Here is a 27307-nt window from a genome sequence, read left to right on the forward strand (position 1 = left end):
CTCACGCAGCTGATGGGATTTACTATCATACTAGAAAGTACAGACAGGTAGCCAATTAAACACTAATAGATTCTTTAGCAGGTTAAATGTTAAACAGCTATCTCTCTGTACACATCCTCTATTTGTTTTGCTAGTGGTATTTCTACATGGCCAAAAACTGGATTTTGCCTTTCAAAATGCTTAGCAAAAACATCAACACTCACAGGTTGAAGTTTTAGGCAGTAATTGCAGCCTGAAGTTTCGCGTATTAGAATCAGATACTGATTTGTTTTTAAGCAACAATATATGGTTGGGTTTTTTTTTCCAACCAAAGCAATTCACAATTTCCAGGCAAGTCTCTCTATCGTGTTTTTTTTTTTTTTTTAAAAAAAAAAATCTGTTAACTAACAAGTAAACTCATACGTGTTTCTATTCACCAAAATGTGAATTTATAAGAATTTGAAAGGCAGAGCTACTGATCTCAGTGTCCTCTCTAGCTCTGCTTCAAGCAAGTTTTCAGAAACTAAGTCATGTGATAGATAATTGCCATAGCTTGCTCCCAAGGAAAACGCAGAGATAAAAGGATAGAATAAGGCCATTCAAGGGAGTTTGGGAATACATCTTTCCCTCTGTTACGACAAACTTTTGCCACAGCATCCTTCCCTATCCTAGGCTATCTGCAGTTCCAGGGACTAATTTTGTTTCCCTTGTTCTGAGTCATTTCACAAGTACTGTAAGAGAGACAGAAGACCGTATTGTCACAGACCCTTTTCCTGTAATTTCTGCATTTTTGTGAGGAAGGTTGTTCAGGTGCAATCAGGTTCTTTTCACTGGAAAACAGAGTTTCAAAATCTCAGCACTGCAAATGCTGCAAGATGCCTGTGAACTGCATAGACTGACAGTAAATAAAACTTTTTCCTATCAGAACAGAGCAGAAAACTATAGGCAAGGAAATGCCTAATCCTATGTAAGTAACTGATGAGGCCCTCACTGTCTATTAGCTTCTTCTAAGTGCAAAGGGTAGAAGTTGAATTATTTTCTTAAACACTTCTGATAAGTTTTCAAGTATATATGGTTTTTCAGCTGTACCTTTTTCCTTGCAGTTTCTCACATTTCCCAGGGTCTCATGAATTTTCAGTATCTTACTGCCTTTTTAGCTACACACACCTACTTCTGCTACATCGTCCTCCTCTAAGCACTGTATCCCAAGTTTCAGGGTTAGCGAACCACGTTTTCACTGAGCCAAAGCGAGTCTACTAGATGAAAACCAAGAAATGATCCTTTCACAAGGGGATTTTCTCTCTTACGCTCTTTCCTCCTCTGCCTCAACCCCCCTGCTCCCTGCCACCCCCCAGCATCACGTCCCTACTCTCCTGCTCTCTCTTCCCTGGGATCTGGATGTCCAACACAGCGTGAAATATTAACTGGATACTGATTTTTATTTCCCTTGCAGGAGATCAGAGAAGCTACTAAGAAAACCACTGCTATGAAGCAGAATGCAGAGAGAGCCGTCATCTGAGGAGCAGTCACCAGCCGCTCTCTGTGCGGCAGTGATGTTAATGTACAATGCTATATCTTAATAGCCATCTCAATTGGCTATTAAAATGCAGCACTGCACATTAAAATCACTACCCCACTGCTGCAGGAATACTTACCGAAGACGCAGTCCCTGAAAATTACCTTTCGGCTCAATGGAATGCTGCCACGCCAAATGAGCTGTCTCAGCTCCTCTAATTTTCTGCTAAAGAAATAAAACTCTTACTTTTTAATTTTAAATTTACACCATTATGCTGAATAGCCACGACAACACAGACGTAGCACGGGTGTACTGCATGCAGTGTCTCAGAATTCAATAAGCAGAAGTACTCTGAACCCCCTCAGGAAAATCGTGCTAACTTCCAGAGGAGCTGCTATTCTCAGTTTCTTTAAAGAAGGCTTTTTAAGAGCATCTGCTTGCAGGTATTGGAGAGGGGAGAACAGGAAAATGTAGCTGGTAAGAGTTTGTTTCTGGAAACTTACAGGTTATAAGCAAGTGAATTCTGAAAAGGTGGGATAACAGAGATGATGAAGGCTCCAGTATGAATGTAGGGGTAAAAGACATGAATGGACTACAGTGAAAAAGAGGAAGTGGAGAGGCCGGTAGGCTGTATAATAAAGGGGGAGGATGAAGCTCAAAAAAGAATTGAGTCTTTTGATCCAGAGAGATGGTTTGTGGGACAACTTTGTCTCATCTTCTGAGTACATAGATTGAGGTGAGAACAAGGAAAGCCACAGAGGCAGACGTGAAAGACAGAGTGATGTAGTGAGCTCATGCTACCCTCCCTGTGTCATAGCAGAAGATGATCAAAAGTCAAAGAGATATCTGGAATATAGCAAAAATATGTTTCAATTGCATAGGCTTCAAAATGTAGGCAGAGTCTCTCTGCTTCAAATATCTACTGAGCTGAACTGATCTGATCTGAAAGGTAAATAAATAAATATCTGTTTGATAGGCTTGAGCATCTTACCCCCTTCTTTAGCTACACAAAGCTACTACACATCTTCTGCTGCACAATTCAGCCCTTGCAACCTTATCAGATCTGTCTGATCTGGTTTGAAAGGTAGAACTAGTTAGGGACATTATTATGAAACCAGGCGCCTTCAAAGAAGAGCTGCTCCACAAACATTATGTTTTAAGTACACTGGGCATCATCAGTTTTGCTTATTTTTTTACCTGGATCCCTGATGTCTCTGGCCCCTAGGCAGAAACAACTGCACCTTTTGTCAGACATAATTTATTAGTCTACCCCAGAGCCAGGGCCTCGTGAATCTGCAGAGCAGTAGCCCCAGGGATTCTGCTAGCAGGGCTGTCCTGGATCTCAAGACCACGAGGGAAACAGGCAGCTAGCCCAATGGAGTTGACAATGTTGGCAGTTTCATTACTGGTATCATCTGGGATGCTGACAAGGACATCAGTTTCAACTAAAAATCTAAAGGGACAGAAAGTTCTTATTTGTCAGAGAATTCAGATGTGTGATTTCTCAGACTTAGTCTGAAACCAGTTCTCCTTGCCCCTCAAATCCACCCGTCCAAACTAGAAACTGCTTTTTTGACAGCTCTACTGCAAAATACAAAAACAGGGATGAATTTAAGTCTTCCTATAAGAATATAAAACTGATCAAGCTGCAAGAAAACACCCAACCAAAAACGTATTCCGAACTACTTGGATGGACAGGATGGTGGTTTATATAATCTACTGCTAGAATTTGCAAATATCTGCCATTACAGTTAGGCAAAAATTAGAAAATGTTTTATAATTAGCTCTTTAAATAGAAAAAGTAAAAACGCTGTTCTGCAGCAGAGCTCACTCTCCCCTCTTTTTAGTCTGACATCCTCCATCAGCCTCCAGAAACATAGCAACACATCAGACTACAGAGTGACATCCAGCCTACACAAGTGTGTGGGAGCAAGCTAAGAGTAAGAAGCTCACTGTGCTCAAATGGAAGAAAAAGGTTTGGTCAGAAAAAAAATCCTCCGGGATTTTGAACTTCACAAGATGGTTGAGGTTGGATGGGACCTCTGGAGGTCACCTGGTCCAAATCACCCGCTCAAGCAGGGCCACCTAGAGCTGGCTGCCCACGACCTTTCACTGGGAGGTAGTTCTTGCCCTGGTAACTTGGTTATCCCTATCAATCTTGGTTCATAAAAACCAAACACTTCTGAAATTAAGGGGTGGGGTGTGTGTGTGGAAATCAATAGTACTCTAAATAGTTTAACAGACTGTGGGCTGGATTCCCCATTACCTGGCACCAAAGCCTGCATGACTTCGGGAGAGGGCGACAGTTGCCATGTATAACAGCGTCCAGCTGTCAAAGGAGAGACCAAAAAAGCAATTGCCTTTAAAAAGAGAAATGAAGTAAGTCTTACCTAAAAAACCCAGAGTCTCTGCAAAAAGGAACATCATGCTGCATCGTGCCATCCCCCTCTCCTTTCCCCCCCACCCCCTTCCAATTGTGCTTTAAATAATCTGAGCCACCGCTTTACGCAACACCAGTACTAAGCACCAGGAAGATACCGCACTAGTGACCTTGGATTTTCCAGCCCATTACTCCTGACTGGTCTCCACAAGACTGCTACATTGCCACCTGCCACAGAACACCTCCTCCAATGTCACCAAGAAGTCAAACTCTGTTCGCGCTTCCCCCGGTCCCACCCCCGTTGTGTCATGGAGCTTTTGCTGTCGATCCGTGAACGGAAAGTGATCCGGAGCTGTCAGAATGCGAAGGATCCCTCCCCCCTACTATGACCGCGTGTGTCACTTATCTGATAGGAGGCGCAGAAGAAGAGAAAGGAAGAGGAGTGGAAACATTTTCATTTTCAGCCTGGTTAAAAGGAGTATTTCAAAATCAACAGACGCTGCGAGCTTTATGAAGAAATCAAAACCCCAGTAAATCTTTTAATTTTAAACAATTTTTTGGAAAGAAATCTAGATACTTGCAGGGCATGAAGATGCATACACAGTCTGAATGATTACGTCCAGAAAAAAAGGGGTCAAAACAATGTCCTCACCACTTGTAGCAATTTTTACATGCAAGCCATATTTGAAGTAATTAGCATAGCTGTTTGCCTTTTTATTTCTACAAAAGCAGCTGACAGACTACCCAGAGACCCTAAAGAAAATTGCCTCAGGGGAAGACAAAAGCTGTCAACATCAAGCTGCAAAGATCTCTTTGAGGAAGAAAACAAATTCCCAGCAAGAGAAGTTGATATGCCCGCTGATGAGCTGTTCAAATATGAAACACAGACACTTGGAGGGAGCCTGCTGCAAACGCGTCCATAGAAGAAACAGAACATTTGGCAAAAAATTTGGCACGAGAAAAAATGAAAACTGAAAGCAAGCATAAGGATGTGATGGGACTAAGAAATGCTGGCATGTCATACAGAGGAGAAGAGCTGAAGGGAAAGCAAACATGCCTAGAAAACTAAATACAAACACATGTGCTGGCTGGCAACACCAGCTAAGCCCTGGCTACTACAGGCAAGTAGTGATGCTACTTGATGCAAGTGTTAAGGGAGCACTTCATGTCACACGGAAAAATGTGGTAGATGTGTTGATATTACTGTATTTTATTGAACTAATACAACAGCAACAACAAGAAAGGTTTAATGATCTACCCCAGAGAGTTAGTAGAGAATTTTCTGTTTCAAAAGCTTTTTCAATTCCTACAATGAATTTCCCACAGAAACAACGTTTCCCGTAGGCATTGTTAATTTTTGTCCAAATGCCTCAATTTTCTATTAGACGGTGAAAAATAAAACAAATCGTTTGGACCAATTCAGGTATTTTTCTGCTTTTGGTTGAGCTTCTTGTCTGAAGCTGCCATTTCATGCAAGGAGCATTACTTGAGATATTTAAATACCTCAGCAAAATTCAAAAGGAAAAATATGAGCTTTGCATGCTCTTAAGGTCATAATTTGAACCTCTCACCATCTAGTGGCATCTTTAGTAGAGTCCTTGAGTATTCCCATGAACAACTATTTAGGGAGACTGTCAACTTATGTACTCTACTTATTCCCCATGTCCTAGTGGAGACATATGAATCCTGGCATCCTTCAGAGGATGGCCCCGGAGGCGCCAATCATCTAAGAAAGGAGAAACTTTCAATTCCTGTTTTGGGAACTTAAGTTATCTCTACAGTCGTATGGTCCATTGAAAAAAGAGGAACGAGCAGAGTCCACAAGTAGAAACTTCAATTTGAATGCATGCATCCTGCATGTAGTTCAAAAATAAAAATACCTTCCCCCTACCTTCTACAAACATCGGGGAAGCCGTACAAAAAAGCCCTGCAACACACATGAGCAATTAATGAAAGCAAGATGTAAAAATACTTAATCTATGTAATTTGATCCCTTTTAGCTGTTTTATAAAGTAATTCAGGCAGAGCTAAGACAATAATTCCACTGCAGACAATAAGGCAGTCATAAAACAGGGCAGGTAAAGCTATGACAATAATGAAGTGATCTGAGTAAAGCCTATTATCTTCATTAATTTTCACTCACTTTCCACCACAGTGGGAAGATATTAACTTGCTAATATCTTCTATCCTATTCAAAAAGAAATGCATCCCTTGAGCAAATAAGCTAAGTTATTAATTTCTTTGGATCAGGATTTATAAAATAATAATTATTATTTAAGTGTGTGCATAAAGTTTCTGGTTGCCGTCCTTTGATGCAAAACGTGACTGATTGCTGTTTAAGAGAGCATCCCTGTCTGTTACTTTAGAAATGCTAAAGTCTGCTAAGCACCTTGAAAAAGCCAGATGTTTTTTAAAAATCAGAAGAAAAGCTTGAGTCATTTTACTAAACTTGTCTATTACTATTATTTTTTTAGATATCCTCAAGACTTTTTTTTGTAGTAAAGGACCCTGTACAGGTAGAACTGTCACTATCAGTTTATTCTGTTAAACAAAGTGAAAAACGGCTCTGCCATACCTGAAGGAACACAATAAGAAGTGATTCATGGCTTTGCTAAGAAATTTTGCCCAAGAGTTGTGACGGGCTCAAAAAACAGTTTCTAAAATGAAACAATCGGTTGCCATAGTCCTTCTGTGGAAGCTCTAATATTCTATTCTGAGAATACAATGTGATGAACTTGATCGATGCCATTTACTTCAGGTTTCAAAACCGCTTTACCAATAAATGGAAAACGTTAGGAGTTAATAGGCACAAATCAAAGATCTAAACCCATGTCTTTTCGTACACAGATGAAAAGTGTTGCAAACATGGGATTTTGTTGTTCACATAGGAAAATAATTGCCTACTGCAAGATTTCTTGGGCCTAGTAAACCTCTTGCTACGTTTATGCCTGAGAAAATCTACAGCTTCCTAAATACATGCAAAGCTAAGTGTTTAGTTGTGTGGGTTTTTTTTTTCACATGCTTTGAAGTCAGTCATTTTAAAGGCAAAACTAAAAAGATGCAATGATCTTTAAAAAAAGGTCTCGGGTTTTCATCAAAATCTTCAGAACACTGATTTCTTGCATCCTTGTTTCATTATTAACCACAACTACCATTCATTATCCTTTTAGTGACTTTCAAAAGGAAGTGTGTACCCATTCACATGAAGCATCTAAAAAGAAATAAACAGCCCAATTTTACTCAAAAGATCACTCAGCAAACTAGTTTCCCTATAAATTGTAAAACCTGTAATACTACTATAAGAGCTACTAAAAAACCAGTACTTACAAGACGTACTTTAGGACAGCTCAAAAAGCTGAACGCAAGAGAAAACCCACCAAAAAACCCCGCTAAGAACTCACCCTCTTTTCCATAACGTGTTAAGTAAAATGCCTAACGTACTCCTCAAAAGTCTCCATTGCAGAATTTGTCCAGCACCAAAAATGGCATACCAAGGCATCAACAGTAATCAACGATCGTATGCTTCGAGTATTTTTAATATCTGCAAACCAGCGATAGGATCAGAGTCAGACATGCAAATGCCTCCGTTAACAAGAAATGTAACTATAGCAAGGTGAAGTCTCTCACAAGATCCGTCTGCAGCAGATGATTAAAAAAAGTTTATCAAACTCTATATTCGATGTACTAGAAAAAAAGATCACCAGAGAGTTCTCCTAGATGTAAAATTTTATTTCTATTGCAGATTCCACTAAAACATGAGAGACTAGAATCAAGATAAATTTCAACTTCAATAACTATAAAAAGACTTAAATCTGTCACTCTGAAGCCATACAAAATAACTAAAAGAATCACAGGAGACATGAGAATTATGACTTTGAGGCAAAGCACACATTCAATGGACCCCAACTGACTAAAGTAGATTTAAACTGAACAACAATATAAATCCAAACCAGAAAATCATACGTGTCCCAAAACATTTTAAATTCAGAGTAGCAATGCTTTTGTCGTTGATTAATTCCAAAATACCTGAATTTCAACATCTTTAAAACAAAGAACACTGAAAGGACATATTGCAACTGTCTCTAACATACTAAAACCTCTACTATCAATAGCAGAGATTGAGACTTAATTTGGTCTAGAATCTTACTCCACAAGATTGGCAGGGGGGAAGGCAGCAGGTAATAGAAATAACTACCATGATGTATCAGAATTTGATTTAAATTGCACTCTAAGTTACATGCATTGCAATTCAAAACCACATATATCAGTGATTATATTCTTCAAGAGCAAAAGCACATCAGAATGACGACCTCGTTATTTGCATTGAGGGAAACAAACCACAGTAAACGCTCCAAAGACATTCTTGATGCCAAGAAAACTGAATGAATCAAGTCCTTGCTAAAACTTCCAGAGCCATAAATTTTGCACGGCTACAAAATCCAGACAAATAAATCTGATTTCTCTCATAGGTTTTGCTATTTTTAAAGGTAAGGGGTTGGTTCGCATGTTGAGAGCATTAGACACAGTGACTTAGAGTGAGCTAAGGAAGTAGAATAAAAATAGTTATCGCTTTTTAAAAATCTAGTGATGTGTCCTTGTGTAGAAGCAAGAGTTTTAATTTGTTTGTCCCAAGGGCTGGTACTCCCAAACAGACATGAGGTAAATATGGGCTCAGACCATAGCTCAAAATAGAAAATAAGCTTAGTAAGGAAGACTTGCTTGAGAACAAACTACCTGCAGTTAATTGGACTTCTTGAAGCAATTCTCTATTATGTCCCAAGTATAAGGGGCTGAAGGTTTTTACTATTCGTAGCTGGTCTCCAGAAAGAGAATTCTTCAAATGTTGATTATCTAATACAAAGTTTAAAAAAACAAACAAACAAAAAACCCCAAACCAAAGCCCAAACCACTAAGAGTACAATTACCAAACAAACCAACCATCAACTGAACCCAGCATTTTTAAAGAGTACTAGAAGTAGACGACACACGCAACCCAAATAACTACATAACTCCCCTAAAAAACAACCAACCAAAAACATCCCCCCCCCCCAAAACAAACAAACAAAACACACGTAGACATCTGATGCATAGTCCTGGGGACACTAGGAATCATTTTGTCCGTGAGATTCCAGCAGATTTTTCATTAGACCTTCCAAAGATCTACTCAGCAGAAGCCCTTTACTAGTTGTAGTCCCATTCTGTTCCCATTTACTGAGATACAACTCCTCTTTAAGTCACTGGAAGTAAAGTCTGAGAGATAGAGGGCAAACTAACTCCTTAGTTACATTACAGACCATTCCCGACATTGATCTTTAAGACATGCAGAGTCAGGGAAACTGTTACCGAGGATGAGTCTGAGAGTACAAGTTGGCAGCTGAAGTTTTCTAAAATTGCCACAAAATACACATTTACAAGTCCCTGAAAAAGCTTCTTCACCAGCTGAAAGGATGAATGGGAAATTACATGGTGGAAGCTGCTGTTGCAGAATTGCAGTAAACATGAATGATAGCACATATGAAATATCATGGTACAATACACATAAAGCTCCTTTTAAAAAGTGGGAGGAAAGAAAGTGAAAGAATTCACCATCGGGAACAAAGACCAAAGTTCTTTTATCAAAACTTCAATGGAAGTCAAGTGATGAATTTCAAAAGGGAATTTTGCTTGGCTAAGGAGAATTTAAATAAGAAATGAATAGTGGGTCAACACCTTCACTTTTTATTAGGTACTTCACTGCCAAAAAAAAAAAAAATCCTTCCTTTCTTTGTTTGCACATTCTGCATTCTGAACAGAATGAAAACCTGCCTGAAAATTATAAATTCTCTTAATGCTGCTATTTTGCATTAATATATTATGTTAGCCTTAAATTATCGTAGTGGACAAACTAGCTGAGCTGGCTGGCTTTCTATACTGATGCTCTCAAGGGGAAAATTCTGCTGGTTAAAGCCAAAATCTCTTAAGGTTTCCCTGCATGAGAAGATGCAGAGAGCATTTTTAAAGCATTAACAATGTTCTTATTATCCCAATATAATGTTTACACAGGATAATAGCTGTTACCATACAATATCTTAATACACAGACCAAAAGAAATGCATTATCCGCTAAGAAAAAAGAATCTTCCTCGCGCTGCCTTTCAAGCGCAAGCATGCTGTCCAAAGACCGTTTATTCTCATGTGGGCTTATGAACTGTTCAAACTCCACTGTTTACCTGACACATTTTGATACCTGGAAAGCAAAATATTGGAAGGGAATATTTACTAAGCGGGGTTCAAGAAGAACTCGACAGCGCTGTTGGCTTTGGCGTGCACTGTGCCTCGTTGCAAGAGTGGCAGAACCACCGGTGCAGAAGAGCAGCTTTGGAAGGAAGCAAGCGAGAACGCCCACGCACAGCTTTCAAAACCTGGGATCTGCCTTTTTAGGTACTGTCTAGATCTGCACAGCTTCAGTGAATATATTTTAAAAATAAATATTGCGTTCCGTTTCCCGGATGCCCATCAATAAGAAGTCCCTAACACTCTGCGGGAGGAAAGATTAAAAAAAAAAAGAAACAACGCAGTAACTAAAATGGAACTAGAACAGAATGTGGGTGTTTAGTATAACAAGTACACTTTGACAGGAATGTAAGCAGTTTGCAGAAAGTATTTAACTTGATTGGCAGAAATCTCTTAGAAGCAAATTAGCGATGCAAACTATTTAAAGGGAAATTAGAAATACAATTTAAGCATACTGGGTACCCATTAAGGACTGAATTATTTAAAACCCATCATACAGTATGATCCAGCAGTCCTCAAACCTACTAATTTTATTTGGATCATTTATTTCCATCACAATTTAATCAAAGTAGTAGTTAAAGAGCAGGTTTGACGTCTCTGTATAAATCATACTATGAATTAATGGCCAAACAACAATAGGAAGCATTCATTGGTCTGCAAGAAGCAGAGCTGATGCATCTTCTGCTGTTTCACTTATGATTTTGCCCTATACTAGGATATCTACATTGGCCTGAGAACTTTCTGCCTTGATATCTCAACAGACTCTTTTTGTGTCAAACTATGTTAATTATAACGATGAGAGCAATGTGGGGTTACCCACAGGAGTCTAGAATCCATTTTTTTTTCCTGAATAAGATGTCTTTTTGTTTCTTCTTCATTGTTACAGAGCAATAACCCAGAGAGCTCTTACAGGCCATCCACTTTATTGTCTCAATACATTCTGTATCAAATGTTCTCATTTTTTCTGGGTGGGAAAACCACCTACTCAACAGCCATGGAAATTTGACTGGCTATCAGAATATTCAACCACTTCCTTTTATTTTCTTTATTAATAAAGTGATTTTTTTTTTCTACTGTTTTGAGGAATTACTAGTTCTAGTACCATTACCTAATGTAAGGGTGGAGAGACTTTTTTGTTTTATTAACTTGTGGAATATTTCTAAAACAAAACAAAACAAAACAAAAACTCAAACAAAAACCAAACCAAAGAAAGAGGAAAAAACCAACCAATCAAACCCAAACCTACTCCACACATTACAATTCAGAAAAATTTTTATGAGTAAGAATACAGAGAGAGATCAAATTTGAATTTATAAAAAGATGTCTATTTCATCTAATAAATTTTCTGATGGATTCAGGAAAAAAAAAAAGTCATGGATTCCAAGAGATTTCTGAAGGTTGTTCTTTATAGTGCTACTGCAACATCAAACAAATTCGCCCAGAAGGAGGTGGGAAGAAAGGAGGAAGTGGAGAGAAGCTAGTAAAATCATAGTCTTTGTTCACTGAGCTTCTGGTAAAAGATGATAAAACACTAACTCTCAAAATACAGATGGAAGACATCTCCAGGGAAGAATCTAGGTTAAGTAAGGACGAAAACATTTGCAGGAATGACCATCAGGTGATTTGTCTCTTAACCACAGAACCAGTAAACCTGAAGCAGTCTCTTATTAGCTGTCCCATCAGATTACTGTTGATGAATATCAGAACTGAAACGTGTTGACTAAGAAACATGTTATTTTCCTGCTTCACCGATCTTAAATGCTTGGAATGCCAGATTAAAATAATTTGTGATATTGTATTTAATAATCCAAATTGATAACTGTGGTTTACCTGCTGTTCCAAATAAGAGATACTTTATGACAGAATAAGTTACTCTTCTTTTTTTTTTTTAAATAGTATTAGATACATGCTAATTTTAATTTCTCCAAAGTGAAGTAAATCAGGCAACATGTGCACTTCCTGACCTTTCATGTCATGCACTCAGCTATAAACATATCTTATATTTATAATATTTAATCAGCAAACTAGGAACACGTATTTCATACAAACTGTTGTTTATAGAAGTATCTGTGTTCTTTGCGTATGTTAATTGGACCAGGAAAGGCAGAAACATGCCAGTCAAAAGAGAACTGAATGAGGTAAAATTCCCAGATGATGTGCTGCATTTCACCTCTTTCTACTTTTCCCTTTTTCAACAAGTTGCCTGAAATATTTTCTTTAAATAAACCATTTCATCTTGAATTGTATTTCCCTGTTCCATAAAGTTTCTGCAAACAGCAACCCTGCGAGAAAACCCAAAACATACGCAAAGGGATCATTCTCTGCTTGCCTAATACTTTTGTCTTTGTGTGTCGGATGAAAAATCAGTGCAAGAAAGTGGCATCTAATTCTACCATTTTTCCCCCCTTAAAAAAAAAAAAAAGGCAATACAAGTCAACAAGTTTTCTGAAGAAACAATTGTTTTTGATCCCTGTACGAAGATTGGGCAGTGATTAAGCTACAAGGACAAAACTATGGAGCAGTCTCTGATAAAAGGAGGAATCTACAGTGTTCAGTCTTGCATAGTTACCTAGAGACCTTTCTCCTTCATTTGTTAAAGCTGTTCATGCAAAAATATATTTTTTAATGCGCAATGGGCACCTGAAATAATTGTAGAGGAATTCTAGTACTGTATTAATTATTCTCTATTCTGTAATAATAAAAAAATGAAGATATCAGAATAAAATATGCCATTTTACAGAGGCTTTAAAGAGACAGCAACTCTTTTTCAACTGATGCACTAAGGATATGCAAATGAACATCTACATACCATTTGTAATTCCTATGGTTCCCAAGCTGCCAAACACAAAGGCTGCTATGGTACTTCAACACAGCAGACTACTCTATAAAAACACATCTGTTATCAGCACATTAATGAAAAGGCCTTTCCATAACATACATTAACATGCTAATATGCTCAATTTTATTTTTAACTTCTGTCAGTTTTCAAGCAATTTTTTGACAAAGAAAAATGTAGGAAAGAAAGGAATTTAAAAGACAAAAATTGTGATCTGGGACAAGAGAAATCCACAGCCTTGACAAGTCTTAAGTATTTCCTGGTTCAGCGTGTCTGGGTGCATTTAGCAATTTGATGTAATCTAATGAAGTTAGGCTTTTTAGTTCTACTTGTGAATACAGCCATCAGAGTACAAACTAAATTAATTATCCTGGTGAATCTATAAATCATACTAGTGTGTCCAATTATCTCAACAGGTTTGTAAGTTCTTTTAACCATTTCTGTACTTAATTAGCTCCAACTGCTCTTATTTAAGTTAAGGGTAACCTTACCCTTATCCCTATGAAGATGAATTTTCCGAAGCGGTACCGCTGCTGACCACACACACCGTGTCACCAGGATAACCTCATCAGTTTTTACCTGGGACCTTAACAGACAAAGGAAGAATAAATATTTTAAAAGGCGACGGTCAGCTTGGCAAACGTATGCCTGCTATGGTTTTTGTGAATTTGCTATGAAGAAAATGAGAGGAAATTTCTAACTTTCTTGAAAGCGTATGTAGACCACGTTACCAGTCAATGAATAAGTAAAGGAAAGACAAGGGGTTTTCATAGTGCAGGCAGCCAATGCAGTCAAACAGTGTCACTCAGCTCATCCTCCCCTTCAAAGAGGAACGATGACAGTAAGAGCGACTGTGGCTCTCTTCATCCATGGGTAACACTCTATAATTAGACATTAATATGGACTAACTAGACAGGAACTCTAACTGCAGACCATAAAAGTTTCTAGCTCTTGATCTGATATTCTTGCTGATCATCCCAGGGGAGCAGGAAGCCAGAGAACAGAAGGTATCCTCTTGATTTTGCATTAGAAGGGTTCTTGGTACAAGCAGAACGAAGCATTGTCTTGTGGCTGACAACAGCACGTGAGATGCTTTCCTCAGTCAACTCAGATGTTTGATCAACAGATGCTCCTCTACACTATAACGCATTTAAACCGAGCTGGGGACTTCACAAGTCCACAAGAGGAGAAATAGTATTTCTAGTCACGTACAGATGATTGAAGAAATTGTTCTATACCAGGCCCTAGTAGTTATTTGTCACCTTCCAGCTGTGCCCTAATCTAGACCTGTAAGAAAAGGTCGAAAAAATTCAGGCAATGAGAACCTTTTCTGGGCAATGTGCACAGACAGTATATGCCACGATGCACTCCCAAGAAGTGCAATGGTGCTATTCTTTCAGTGTTTGTGCACTAGAAACACCTAGCCAGACCAGACTGTACTAGAACAGCATATTGATTATGCTTCTGCCAGTGAAATTATTTTTTCCATCTCAAAGCATGCTAAATAGTCTCTATGACTTAAATTTTTTAAGCTTTCCTCACCACCTCCCACCCCCCATACTTTTACATTATATTTTAAGGGTCCTAGTGAAACTAAAAATATTAAAGCAGACATAAATCCTGGGGTATTTATGAAGAAGTTAAGCTCAGGGTTCCTCCACTTTCTCAAGAAACAGAAGCAGGCACATAAGAAAGAACGAGCGATGAGCTAATGTTCAGCTAGTGCAAATTTCAGAACCCCAAAGTATACCCATACGTGCCGCACATATACACTGCCTCAGTTTTTAAGTTCTTCAAGTTTTTAAAACCCATTTTAGTTAATAGGTGCATATCCAATGTAGCACAGAGTATATAACACAGAATTACAGTAATCACTCTGCAGTTCTTATTTAATCCTTTATCTTTCTATAAAATAGAAACTAGATACACCAAGATTAATTTAATAGATTGCCCTAAAGTTCAGCAGATTCCAAATGTAGGAAGGAATGCTTTGCAAATTCAAAGACTTATTACAAGTAAACCTGCCACAAGCCCTCTTAAAAACTGAAAAATCAAAAGATGATCACTCTGTTTTTATCACACAAAATGATTAAAGAGCCTCAATAGCACAGTGTAAGATCAACAAATCAAACTAAATAAAAATAATAAGAAATTACAAAGAGTCTCACTAATAACCTCTCCTAGAGGGTAACTTCAATGTAAGATTAAAGAATAAGTCTTTTTTTTTGAAAAAAGAGGTGTTTTTAAAACAGACTATTGCCAATAATCAAAATCGAATATCAGTCCAATATTTACCAGCACAACTGAAGGAAGCACCATACAAACTGTCCCCTTCATACACCACTTCTCATGCTAATTTGCCTGGCTTTTCCGATGTCACCGTTAACTTGTACGTGACTACACATCTGAGTGCTTCCATTCTCAATATCTGCATAAGTTAAAATTAAAATATAGAGACATTTTGCCACAAACACAGTTGTGCCAGGTAACGACCATTTAATTTACACCGACTACTCTATCTTCTCAATTGTCAATGTAATGGCGTTGATCCCTTTATCTTGTCCATTGCTACAGCTCGTGAGAAACTTCAACATGAAGAATGGAATTACACACGTAAAATATCGATGGGAACAGAGGATCAAATGCAGTACAAAGATGAGATATTGATCAATAGTCTCTGTCCAGGTACTCATTAAATAGACCCTCAGAACAGATAACCAGAAAAGTACGTTCTAAATAATGAAAGGTATTCTTCCCCAGTGCACAAATACTTTAAGTAGCACTTCATGTCATAAGTTAGGTTAGTTTTCCCAGTGACGAAAAAAAAAAAAAGTTCAGATATCAGGAAACTCGCTTCACCTTAGAAAATGTCGTTGTATTTGAACATCAGGGTTTTTTCTTTCAAAAGATATCCTACAGCCCAAGTATAGCACCAGAATGTCCTGTTCTCACCTTGCATCCAATTCTTTGTTCTTTTCATGTCTATTTGTCCTGCAAAAACATTTCTTAGTTCCAGCTGGTGTTAAGGGGACTGAACAGGTCAAAGGACACGAACCTTTTGAAGCTGAATAAAACCTTGAAATTAAATAATTGAATGTCTAAAGAATACAGTACATGTGGAGAAGGGGGCGGGGGGGAAGAAGCTACTCTATATTTTGTATTTTCTATATTCCGCCCTCCCCCCCCCCCCCCCCCCCCCCCCCCAATAATACACATCTCACTGATTGTTCTAATTGTCACCAATACAGCACCAACAAAGTTACTCACTACTGGGAACAATTTTAAACACCTTTAGTTTTTTTTTTATAAGTACTCAACCATCTTTTTTATTCATTTATTATTGTAGCACAACATCCCCCAAGTTTTAGTTCAAGCGAGATATGAATGAATTTAAAAGTTTACAATTAAAGAATCAACTGCTAATTCTGCAAACATTAACATACTTGTGCAGTGTAAGTACAGGGTAAACCCACAGACACCAGAGAGCTGCTCATCTGAGGCCCAAAGTTTCCTACTGCTAATGCCTTAAGTGACAAAATGCAAGCCAAACTTTTTATATTGCAATTATTTAAATGCATGAATATCCAAAGAGAATCACTACTCAAATATATAAAACTACTTCAAGCGAAAGGAAAAAAACTTAATCGCAATTAATGTCCACGTTATAATTTCTAAAATACTTCTTTTCAAATGTAATACAGTTCAGTATATAACAGCTTATTAAATTTATAAATACTTGCTTGAAGTTAAATATAAACTTTGAGTACAAAATATGTATTAAATTCTTATTAAATCATTTTTATAAAAGTAGTATTAGATGAAATTATACAATGAACGCATAGATCATAATTTGATCTAGATTGTGGTAGAAAATATTTTGAACAAATGAAATATATTTATGTGAAAGACTAATCAAATGCTAACTGAAAACAGATATTGAAAAGAATCAACTAAGTTTCAAAAACGTACTTTAATATATTTTGGTTTCTTCCAATTATCCTTTTCTGAGGTTTGCCTCTGGATATAATACGATTTACCCAGTCATATCACCTTGTGAAGTGATTAATCTCTAATAACACAAACAAAAATAAAAATCGATCAACATTTAAGAAAACCTGTGATACTCCTGAATACGTAACAAAAAAAGTCTCTTTTCTCTGTCTGTTTTTTTTTTTGTTTGTTTTGGTTTTTTTTTTTTTTTAAATTGCTGCTTCTTCCTTCTTAGAGAATTTTTGAGAACAAAGAACCAGTCAAATTCAAAACAGTCATGTGAATAAAGAATAATAAAAAAGGGCATTGTTCATTTAGGGAAAGAAGCATAAGTGACTGGTTTCATTGTTCAGATGATAAAAAAAAAAAAAAACAACCAACCCCAAACTAAAAAATTGGTGTGGTACCTTCTTACATGAGTAAGCAGCACAACCTGCCAGCAACCAAAAATTGAGAAGGGAGGGGGCCTGAGGATATGGAATTCAAACAGAAGCCTGAAGAAAAAGCCCAAGTGGAATGCTGAGGGGAAAAAATTCATAGGACAGCCAGAAAGCGAGGACTGTATCCTGGGAGCAAAGCAGTGAAATGATGCATGCAAATAAAAACTAATTGCTTGAAGACCTAGAAAGGACAATATGAACAAACATATAGAAAAGGATATCTGAAAATCTGGCACAAGCCTAGCATAAAGCCTTGGCCTTTTCAGCAAAATGAATGGTGTTCCATTAAGTTCATGCAGAAGACAGTCTTCCAATTTTAAGTCATAGCAGTTTTTCCTTTCAAAGATTTCAATTAAAAATTGTCACTCGTAAGAGACAATGTATACAAAATAGGTGCCTTCCAGGGGAAATATGCTGTCCTGGTGAAATCCAGCAAAAATATAAACCCTGCAAAATGTCTTGGGTTAAGAAGTAACAGGGAGAAGAGGGGAAAAAGGAGCATCTAGCTCATTTAAGCCTTTTGGTTGGGTTTCCAGCCCACTTCTGTTTCTCTGCCCCTCTGATGTTGCTAAATTACAGGCACTGTGGTTTAGCTGAAGTGATGAATGAGCTGCAAAAAGGGGGTAAAAATTCCTGTAGGACAGAGACAGGACATTAAATTCAATGTCTCAGAAACCTTCATTCCTTTCTTTGCAACAACTTCTGGAGCATTGCTAGTACACTTTTTTTTTTTTTAATTCATCAGGGATGGTAGTTTAAAATGATCTAACCCACAGAGCCAAGAGGTTTGGTTTTCTGTCAGCAGCTTCGTTTTGAATTCAAAAAGGAAACAAAAAATAAATCAGTATATACTCACATACAATGACTGCCATAGAACATACCCACATTCAACACTCACATCAATATGGTCTCCAATGTAATCAAGGCTGACATATGGTAAGCTTTCTCTCCTTCTCTTAACATAGTTCAATATTCTATCCTTAAAAATAAGAACTTTGTACATCTGCAAATTAGGAACATAAACAAAGAAATTAAAAAAATAATTAAAAAAACACCACCAAAAAAAACCCCAAACCAAAACAGATCAAAACAAAACAGGACAACTGATTCTGGCCACAGCTCAGCGTTGTAGTAAATGTGGAAGACAAGGGCCCTAATTAGCCAGCCCAACCATGCATTAATAAATTAATGTTGAATATCCAAGAGGATGGCAACTTGCAGTGACTGTCCGAGTCAATGATTCATAAAGGATTATCCACACAGAAAAAAGAAACACCTTTGGAAATGTTGAGTTATATGTTGTCTTTTTGAGCTAGGAATTGCCTGTAAAGTGAATTATAACACACAAAAACCTTCGCAACTAAAACAAATATTAATTTCTCACTTACCATGTGTGGAATGGAGCTTAACCTAAAATAAAAAGCTTTTTGTACATCAAAAAATTTGTGAATGTACTTCCTCCTTTTGTCTATAGAGATTTGTACCAAGCATAAGCATCTTAGATTTCTGTGCTACCAGTAGTTAAATCTACTGGTGTTCATACAGAAACCTTCTCCCATCCACTCCCTCAGTCTCACCCTCTTATTTGAGCTAAAAAATTCCAAATTGGAAAAATAAATACAGGAGAAAATCAAAAGCAACCAAAGCTCTATTTATTATTACTCAATCACAGGGGTAGAAGCATAGGAATTTCTTTGGGGACTGGATTCAGGACTTCTCTTGAGGTGAAACAACATTTTTAGTGGGCTAAAGCACTGTGTTTATGTACCTGAAGAATGATAAATTAAAAGTCAGATCTAGTGTGGAGTTTGTAAATACTCACTTAATGTTTACTGCCATGAAATGAAGTAAATCATAAAGCTTTTGACTTAACCACTGTGCATATAAGCATTTCTCCAAGGTTCAAAACCCAAACTGGGAACAGTTTGGATGACAGCATAGTGACACCTAAAATAAGTTACCTGGAAATACTTGTAAGAAACAAGGAACAGTTATATTTTTGTGGTGTGTTCCAATTAATTTCACTTGTATTCTGTAATTAGCAGCAAAGTTTCCAAATCATGCTTTATCACTTTGAAAGTTCCACAGGTTGCATCAAATTAAAAACTCCTGAAAAATATAAAAATGGCAAAGTTAATCCCTCTTTATTAAAGACATCTCAACACATTGAGGGAACTCTTGTGGGATTTTTTTTTCTTTTTTACTTTATGACTGTAGCGTTTTTAACTCCATACCGTCAAATTCATCATTTCCCTTTCAGCCACAGGAAATTTGTTTGACCCACAATGATGGATTGATTTACTTCAGACATCGTGTGGCTTGCGAGGGTACCAACTTGCATCTGATACGAAAGTTTGTTCTTCCTCAATCCCTCACCTCTCCACAAGCTCATCTATAAAAAAGTGATCACCCCACACAGATATAAAATTCAAACCAGGTCAGGAAGGCAAAACTCTTAGCTTTACCTTTTGTTCTTCTTCATTGTTCATTTCTGTCCTCAAAAATGATACATATAGTAGACATAACATGAAAAATGAAAATTAGGAACTTGCAACAGAATATGGAATAAAATAGAAACAAGAAAAAAGCCTATGCCTGAATCTTGATCTATCTGATGTATCTTGGCAAGGAAAAAATACCAGCTACAGAAGAAAAGGGAATTCATTTTCATAAAGGGTAACCAGTAACACGTCCTTTAAAAAAGCATTTTATTAATTTTGCTATGGAGCATAGGGAAATATCCAAATATTCAAAAATTATATTCATGTTTGACTCTGTTCTCACAGATAAGAGATTTTTAAATGTTTAAAGGAGCAATCACAACATTCAGTCAGGGTAATAACGATTTAAACAATTACTCTAGTAGCATTTAACCAAAGGGTGCTGTAACTCTTCTACATAACGACTTCAAATTTTCAAGCAAGCCTTTTTCCCATTTTTTCTCAGCCTGAAGCAAAAGTGGAAGCAGATAAAACCCAATACTTTATAATTTTATACCTTGGAAAGGATGCTTAGGTTAGAAGAAAAGGAGTTTCCTCGGGCTTTTGTAACCAATATCAGATACATTAGTGGTCGGAAGCAAGAAAACATATATCATGCTGCTGCTTGAGTCTAGAGGTGATATCAAACAACAACAACAAAAAAATCCCCGAGTTGCCAAATATGTATTTTGGCTTTCTGATTTTATTTAGTTGTCAAGAAACCGCAAGAATCTGAGAGCAGCCCTCTTAAAGGATAACGACTCTTGACAGCAAATACTTGTCTTTCTTCAAATTGTTTTCCTCTTGCTGACAGCTTTCCAATCTTCTCCAGAATTAGCCTGAATTGGTTTTCTTTCCTTACAGTTCCAGTTTTCTTCAGGCTTCTGGTTAGCTCAAAGGTAGTGCTGTCTATGGTAAACTACATTAATGACTATCACAGAAAAAGCTGATGCTACAGCTTGCAGTACTACGGCACGGTCCAGCAGTATGTGGCAATTAATTGACCTTTCCCCACTGTTCAGCCCCCAAGAAGAATTGAGGAGGCGAGGGCGATACTTCTGATGGCCGCGGTACCTTGGGGTAACATTTGGGACCTCCATGGCTCAAGCATCAGTCCTGCTGCTATGTGTTCTGGGTGGCTACGCACTGGGTCACCAGGACCGGGAGCTTTGCCTTACAATGCCTTACCCAAATAAAAACCTTAGGAGGAGGGCTCATCAATTCCCAGGTCCATCTCCAGTCTTCCCCACACTCTCCACAGGCTTAGAAAACAAGGGAGATATTTGCCGCCATCCAAAGAGCGGTATACCCAAAAGGGCCAGGCTTCAGGGACACAAGCATCTGACCTGTTAGGAAACTGTAGCTAGAAAGACTCTTTTCAGAATTACCACGGGTACAGAAATTAGAAAGTCAGGACAATATGTATTTGAGGTAAATATGGGGGAAAATCCATAGTAAACACGTTTATTCAAATCCATGCACAAAGGAAACCGCAGAAATCAAATAGCTGATGCACTACTGGTAAAGGAGCAATGTGAAAACATACAAGCAGAATACAGCACGAAAGATAAAAAGCTGTATCAAATATTCAGCGAGAAAGCGGCAAAACTGTAGGACCACGTTATCGATAAAGCCTGAGCGTGCCCTTGGTTTCAGTGTAAATGAAACCCTTTACTGCAGCTGGGGAATTAGTAACATTTGCAGGACACCTTAAATAAATTCACATCACTGGAAATCGTAATCAAGCTCATTGATAACCTTGCTCATAATCAGCCTTCTAAAATAGTAGTAAAAATCTTAAACACAAGGTAAGTGTCCACAAAAGGGCACATTATTCAAATTGTGATAGACTTTCTTGTCATCTTACCAAGCCTGAAATATGGCCTCCACATTTTAGAAGGGAACATAAGAAAACAGTCAGTATTCCAGAAATAAGAGTAGAAAAGCATCTTCTTCTACACCTTTTCTAAAAATAAAAGGCTAAAGCTATTGGCAATACAATTCTGTTTAATTATCATGAAAACTTTATTATATGGAAGATATCAAGGTTAATTTATCCCACGTTAAAGGAAGGCAGCGTGACTAGCTAAAGCTTCCTGGGTTTTTTTGGTGGTTTGTTTTTTTAATGTGGTAGACAAGATAAGGAGTAGCTCAGAAAAAGGGAAGCTTTGAAATAGCTTTTTTTTTTTTAAAAAAGCACTATACTATTTTCTGTGAAAAACCAAGAACACTAATAATGATTCTGTCTTATTTTGTAAAGGGAGTCTCTGTGATGCAGAATTCCAGCTATGAATCTTACTTGGTACTGCTCAGCCTTTTATTTTGAAGCTTCTGGTTTCTTATTAAAGAAAATGTAAATTACTCTGAAAATGTTCTCTGTGTACAGGAACAGGCAAATCTCCCAGGGAACAACCTACATCTCTCAGGCTGTGACCAATCATTTGGCTGTTGAAATTAAAAGATACTACAAAGTCTCAACTTTTCAGAAAATGACAAGCTCAACTTCAGAAATATAAATTGCCAAATACTTGGGTTTTATTTACCATGGAGGGGAAAAAAAAATTCTTTCCTATTTTTGTATTTTCTTCGTACCCCAAAGGACCTCTGGCTTTTGTAGATGCATTGTATGCAGTGCCCTGAGGGTACTTCTATTTGTATTATTATAGGTGGCTTTGAGAGCACAAAGGGAAGCTGAGCAGTTCTATCCTGGGTGAACTGTGAATGAGACGCCCTGTAATACAAACGGAGGCACCCTGAGGGCACCACTGAATTTGTGTGCGTGTCTATGTATCTCTGTGTGTGCACGCTTTAAAACATAACCAGGGCAGAACGCTTTCAGATTAACTGATCTCTAAAGGTTGAAGTCTTGAAAGGACTTTTTTTTTTTTTTTTTTGCACGCGCTTTGGCTTGCTTTCAGCGTTATCAGTTTCTCTGATAACAAAACTACCTTTGTTTTTTTAATGTATTCAAGGCCTTATGGTTTGAAAATTTTCCCTTACGGTGACTGATTGTCAAACTTGTCATAAAATGCAACTGTAAGAAAAGTGATTACATTTAAATGAATTAAAATGCAGCTCTTCCATTAAAATTCAAAAAGGTCTCTAAAATACTTGTATTGAAAGTAAGCGCCTATCTGTTACCTGAACTATTTCCTTTCAAGGGTAAGAACAAACATTTGCATTGGGATTGTTTGATATTATCAGTGCAGACTCAACTTTTCCCAGCTTTAGACCAGCTGGAGAACTTTCTGCCCTCATTGTATATATTCATTAAATAGCATTTGTTCTACTCAAATAGAAAAAAATCCAAAACATAAACTCCCATACTGCTATAAAAACCTACCATTTACATTACCAGAGTGTTTAAAAAAAAAAATGAAAAAAATGAGTGGCTTTAACGCTCCTTGTAATACCACAAAATAGCAGGAATAAAAAAAAAAAAAAAAAAAAAAAAAAAAAAGAGAGGTGGATCTGATCTTGCAAATGCCTGCACTAATAGGAACTTGACTCGTACAAATAATTCAATGTGAATGGAACAAATAATTCCCTGAGGCATACACAGCATTTGACCCCAGGATCTTCCCGTCTTTGATCCAGTCCATGAACATGGACTTCTACTTTACTTCAGGTCTAAGTCGATGCGATTTAACTATCGGCAAAACAAACAATAAATCTGATTTTTTTCTTTGCTGTCATGACCTAGGCAGCTGTTGGCTTGTAGACCTCCAGCATGGTCTTACTGGGCAACTGTACACAACCACGTGTCTTTCCACCAAAGAATAATTTGCATGCTTTAGGTATTTATCATCTTTCCTTTGAAACGACCTCACCCGGGCTGATAAAGTAGCCTACCTTTTATATACACCTAGAGGAGGCAGTAATGCATCCTCCGTGAACAGAAATACATACATGAAGCTCTTTGTGCCCTAAGACCGCAAAAGCCCATGGGAGGTACAGCTGTTACTGACAGTGGCTAATGGTGGCATGCTGTTTATAAATGATTTTTAGAAATTTTGAGGCATTTTAAGAATGAAGCAGTTTTAGGACAATGCAAGTAACTTTCTTTTGAAATCTATTTAAACCATAGAGCGCAACTGCTAGTAAAAGAATCTGCATTAAAAAAGCCACCTTTGTGCCAAACTTGGGATCAACCACCATGAATGTAACTCAATTACTTTTAGGTAATAAAGAAGGCAAGATATGAATGTGGATTCTTACAAAGTTATTCACTGCTCCTATAAGAATGCTGAAGACTTTCTAGGACACCAGAACAAAAGTAACAAGTTCATCCTTTGCTTTGTGGTCTTATATTAAAAAAATCAGTAAAGCAGCATGAGAAGTTTGGTCAATATCTCTGATTTTAACGTTCATTCATTCAAAATGGTGCCAATGAGCATTCAGTTATAACATGCAGAGGTTAGCAACAAAACAGGCATTCGTTCTTCCTTTCATTTTTCTGATTCTTTGTTGAAGTCCTGCATTTTTCAGTTTTCAAAGAGTTTGATATGTTGATTATACATCTATTGATATGGACGGAGTTCAGTGGCATAGGACAAACACTGCGATACAGCTTACAATCAGCTTAGACAAACACAGACACGCTTAATTATTGTTTTTCCTCTTAAGAAAGTCTTACTAAAAGGGTATAGTAGTGTCTTCACAAACCCTAAGGGTTTTTTCTGGTTGGTTGTTTTTTTTTTTTTTCCCCCCCAATCAATTAATAAAATGTGTCTTAAACTAACGGATTTTTCTTTTAAGCCAAAAGATCAGTTATCTTCAATTCCACAATAGTATGGAATAATAGCATTTTGTTTCATTTTATCTGATGTTAAACACACGCAAAACCAACATTCAGCGTATTTTCGAGCTGTTTACTTAAAACAGCCTGGAACTTTCATTCACAATATGCTTCTTTAAATATATAGACAAAGGTTTTGTTCATCCAGGTTGAAATTCATTCTGTGCAGAGAACTCATTTATATGTCTCTCCTAAAATTTAAACTAAGCTTCTCCCTCTCCCCTTAAGGAACGTAATTACTATCCTTCGTTTCCAGTAGTTCCCATGATGTGCCTGTCCTCCAAATAGAGAATAATGCATTATCTGTGCCCCAAGGAATTTATATTAGAAGATAAACCATATTATTGTCTGTAAAATGAATTATTTCAAATAAAAAAAAGATGCTAGGATGCAATTATTATGTTTAAGAGGACACATTTAGTTCTGTTTAAATTGATGTTGAAAAATGCTGCATGCTTAATGGCACAATTCAGCTAATAATATGCTACAACAGGAACTATATTCGTAAAGCCAAATGTAATTTGCATACAGATAAAATATCTATTTAATCTACTGTCCATATTCTAAAATAGAAATTATAGATTGATATTTGCTTCCAGTGTGACACAACTGTGGATATAAAGACTTAAACCTTTCCTTGATACCACTAGCATGTTAAAAAAATATGCTGCATTATTTTAATGCTTCCTAAAACTCAAATATGCTAGAGTTTCTTTGCAAAACACCAATGCTACCACATGTGACTGGCAAAAAAGAGACAAAAACCAAAGAACCTCTCCCCTCAAAAAAAAAGCCCAACAACCAAAAACCCAAAACAAACCCCAACCAAACCCAAACCATATACTCAGGGTCATTTTACAATATTTTTAAAACCTCAATTATAACAATTCAAGAACATAACTGCAATAACTACATACCATTTCTGCATTATAACACAGTAAAAATAGCAGATGATGTAATATATTTGCACAGACCCATATAGATCCATGCAATCTTTTGAATAAGGTGATAAAGCCTTTAATTATTTAAGCTTGCTGCTCTCTGTCATAATATATTAATTCTACACATCTATTTAGTGCTCCTGGCTGCCTGTATTTATTTGATAAAGCAATATATTCTTCCATTTTCCTCTTAACCCTCTTCCTCTTTTTACATATTGATTAGGAAGATAGGTACAAGAATGGATCTCCACGCTCACTGACCACAGGTGAAGAAAACGTGTGTTTAAATAGCAGGGTGGAAGATACAAGACAGACATCAGGAGAAAAGAGCGCCAAATGCCGAGAAGTCATCTAGGAGGTCTTTGAAGACTCCATCTCCAGCAGCTGTTATAAGCAACTTAATTATATCAAGCAGGTATTAGTTGCATCTGATTCTGTTCAGAGGCAGAGGGATGGATTGGATGATTGCTGGAAGCCATTCATAGACCTATTTCATGAAAGTAAGTTTTAGGATAGATTCTACCTTCTTAACTGCAGTAAGATATGGTTTCAAATGAATGAATACAGCAACCAAGATATCACACGTAAGACTAAATCCCATTTAAAATATAGTCTTTTATAATAACAGAATGTGCATATTTGGTAGCAGTATAAAACCTTACAGATCTTATTTGCAAATTTTTGTTGTTGTTGTTGTTTAGACAGCCTTACGTGTCATAGCTAGAAATCCTTGATCACTCATGCAAAACCTAGACTTGAAATTCTTCATTTTCAGGAAGCACTGATGTGCTGTTTTTCTCATATACTAGAAAAATGTTAAATGAATTGACCTGTACAGGTTTCATTTCAGTGGACCTATGACAGCTACAATTGCAGTACAGTTTCGAGCCTGACAACACATCTGTATATTTTCAAATGTTGTAGTCTAAGGAGCATCAGCGTATTTTTTTCTTTCCTTGTTTTCAGATTCCGATTAACTATTTACCTCTTTCTTCCACAGTTACTTTAACACATTTCAACCAGAATTAGTAGAACAGTCTTCACAATAAAATGTGCAGATTTATTCTACCGCCCTGACTATTGAATTCTTCTGTATTAGAATGAACGACGCTTTTCAATTGATTTGTGTCTTTCCTATTATGCATAAAACAGTATCACATTTTCAGGACAGTTTCTGTGCGTTTTCTATGCCTTCATATTCCAAATTTATAATAGGGGCAAACTCCTTCCAGAAACTGCTGCTGATGCTGGATGGATGGGAAACAAGATGAGAGCATCAAGCATGGTGGATTCAAAACTTCAGGGCTTCTCTTACAGGAGTAAGAGACAGGCTTTGGCCCCACATACACCAAGTGACAAAAATGCAATTTTGCTTATACTACTGGAACGCGTTTAGCTGCCTCTAAGACAGGATAAAATATTAAAAAAAAAAAAAAAGTAGATATAACCAAGTAAAAGACCACAAACTTGCTTTCCAGATAGGAAACTGAAGCAGAATGCCAAATTATTTCCCTGGACCAGATGAAGATTTGCCGAGCTCCAAGGCATGTGTTACGTGATGCCCAACTCCTTAGAGCACAGCAGAAGCTTATTTAGGCTTCTATTTGACCTATTTGACCAGTGCAGGGTTTAAAAGCAGTTGAAATAAAATTGCAGTCAGCCATTTAATCTATGT

At 37.2% G+C, this 27307-nt stretch overlaps 1 long non-coding RNA gene across 1 annotated transcript in view; it reads right to left on the reverse strand.

Moving 5' to 3' along the window:
- Positions 1-19457: 19457 nt before the first annotated feature.
- LOC309671041 overlaps positions 19458-27307 on the reverse strand; it is a 38712-nt gene continuing 30862 nt past the window's right edge. The window contains exon 5 of the long non-coding RNA XR_014269098.1: positions 19458-19522. This is a non-coding gene — a long non-coding RNA (uncharacterized lncRNA). The remainder of the gene's footprint in view (positions 19523-27307) is intronic.

This window comes from Vanellus vanellus, assembly GCF_965231255.1.
Source record: "Vanellus vanellus genome assembly, chromosome: 4".
NCBI classification, from domain to species: Eukaryota; Metazoa; Chordata; class Aves; order Charadriiformes; family Charadriidae; genus Vanellus; species Vanellus vanellus.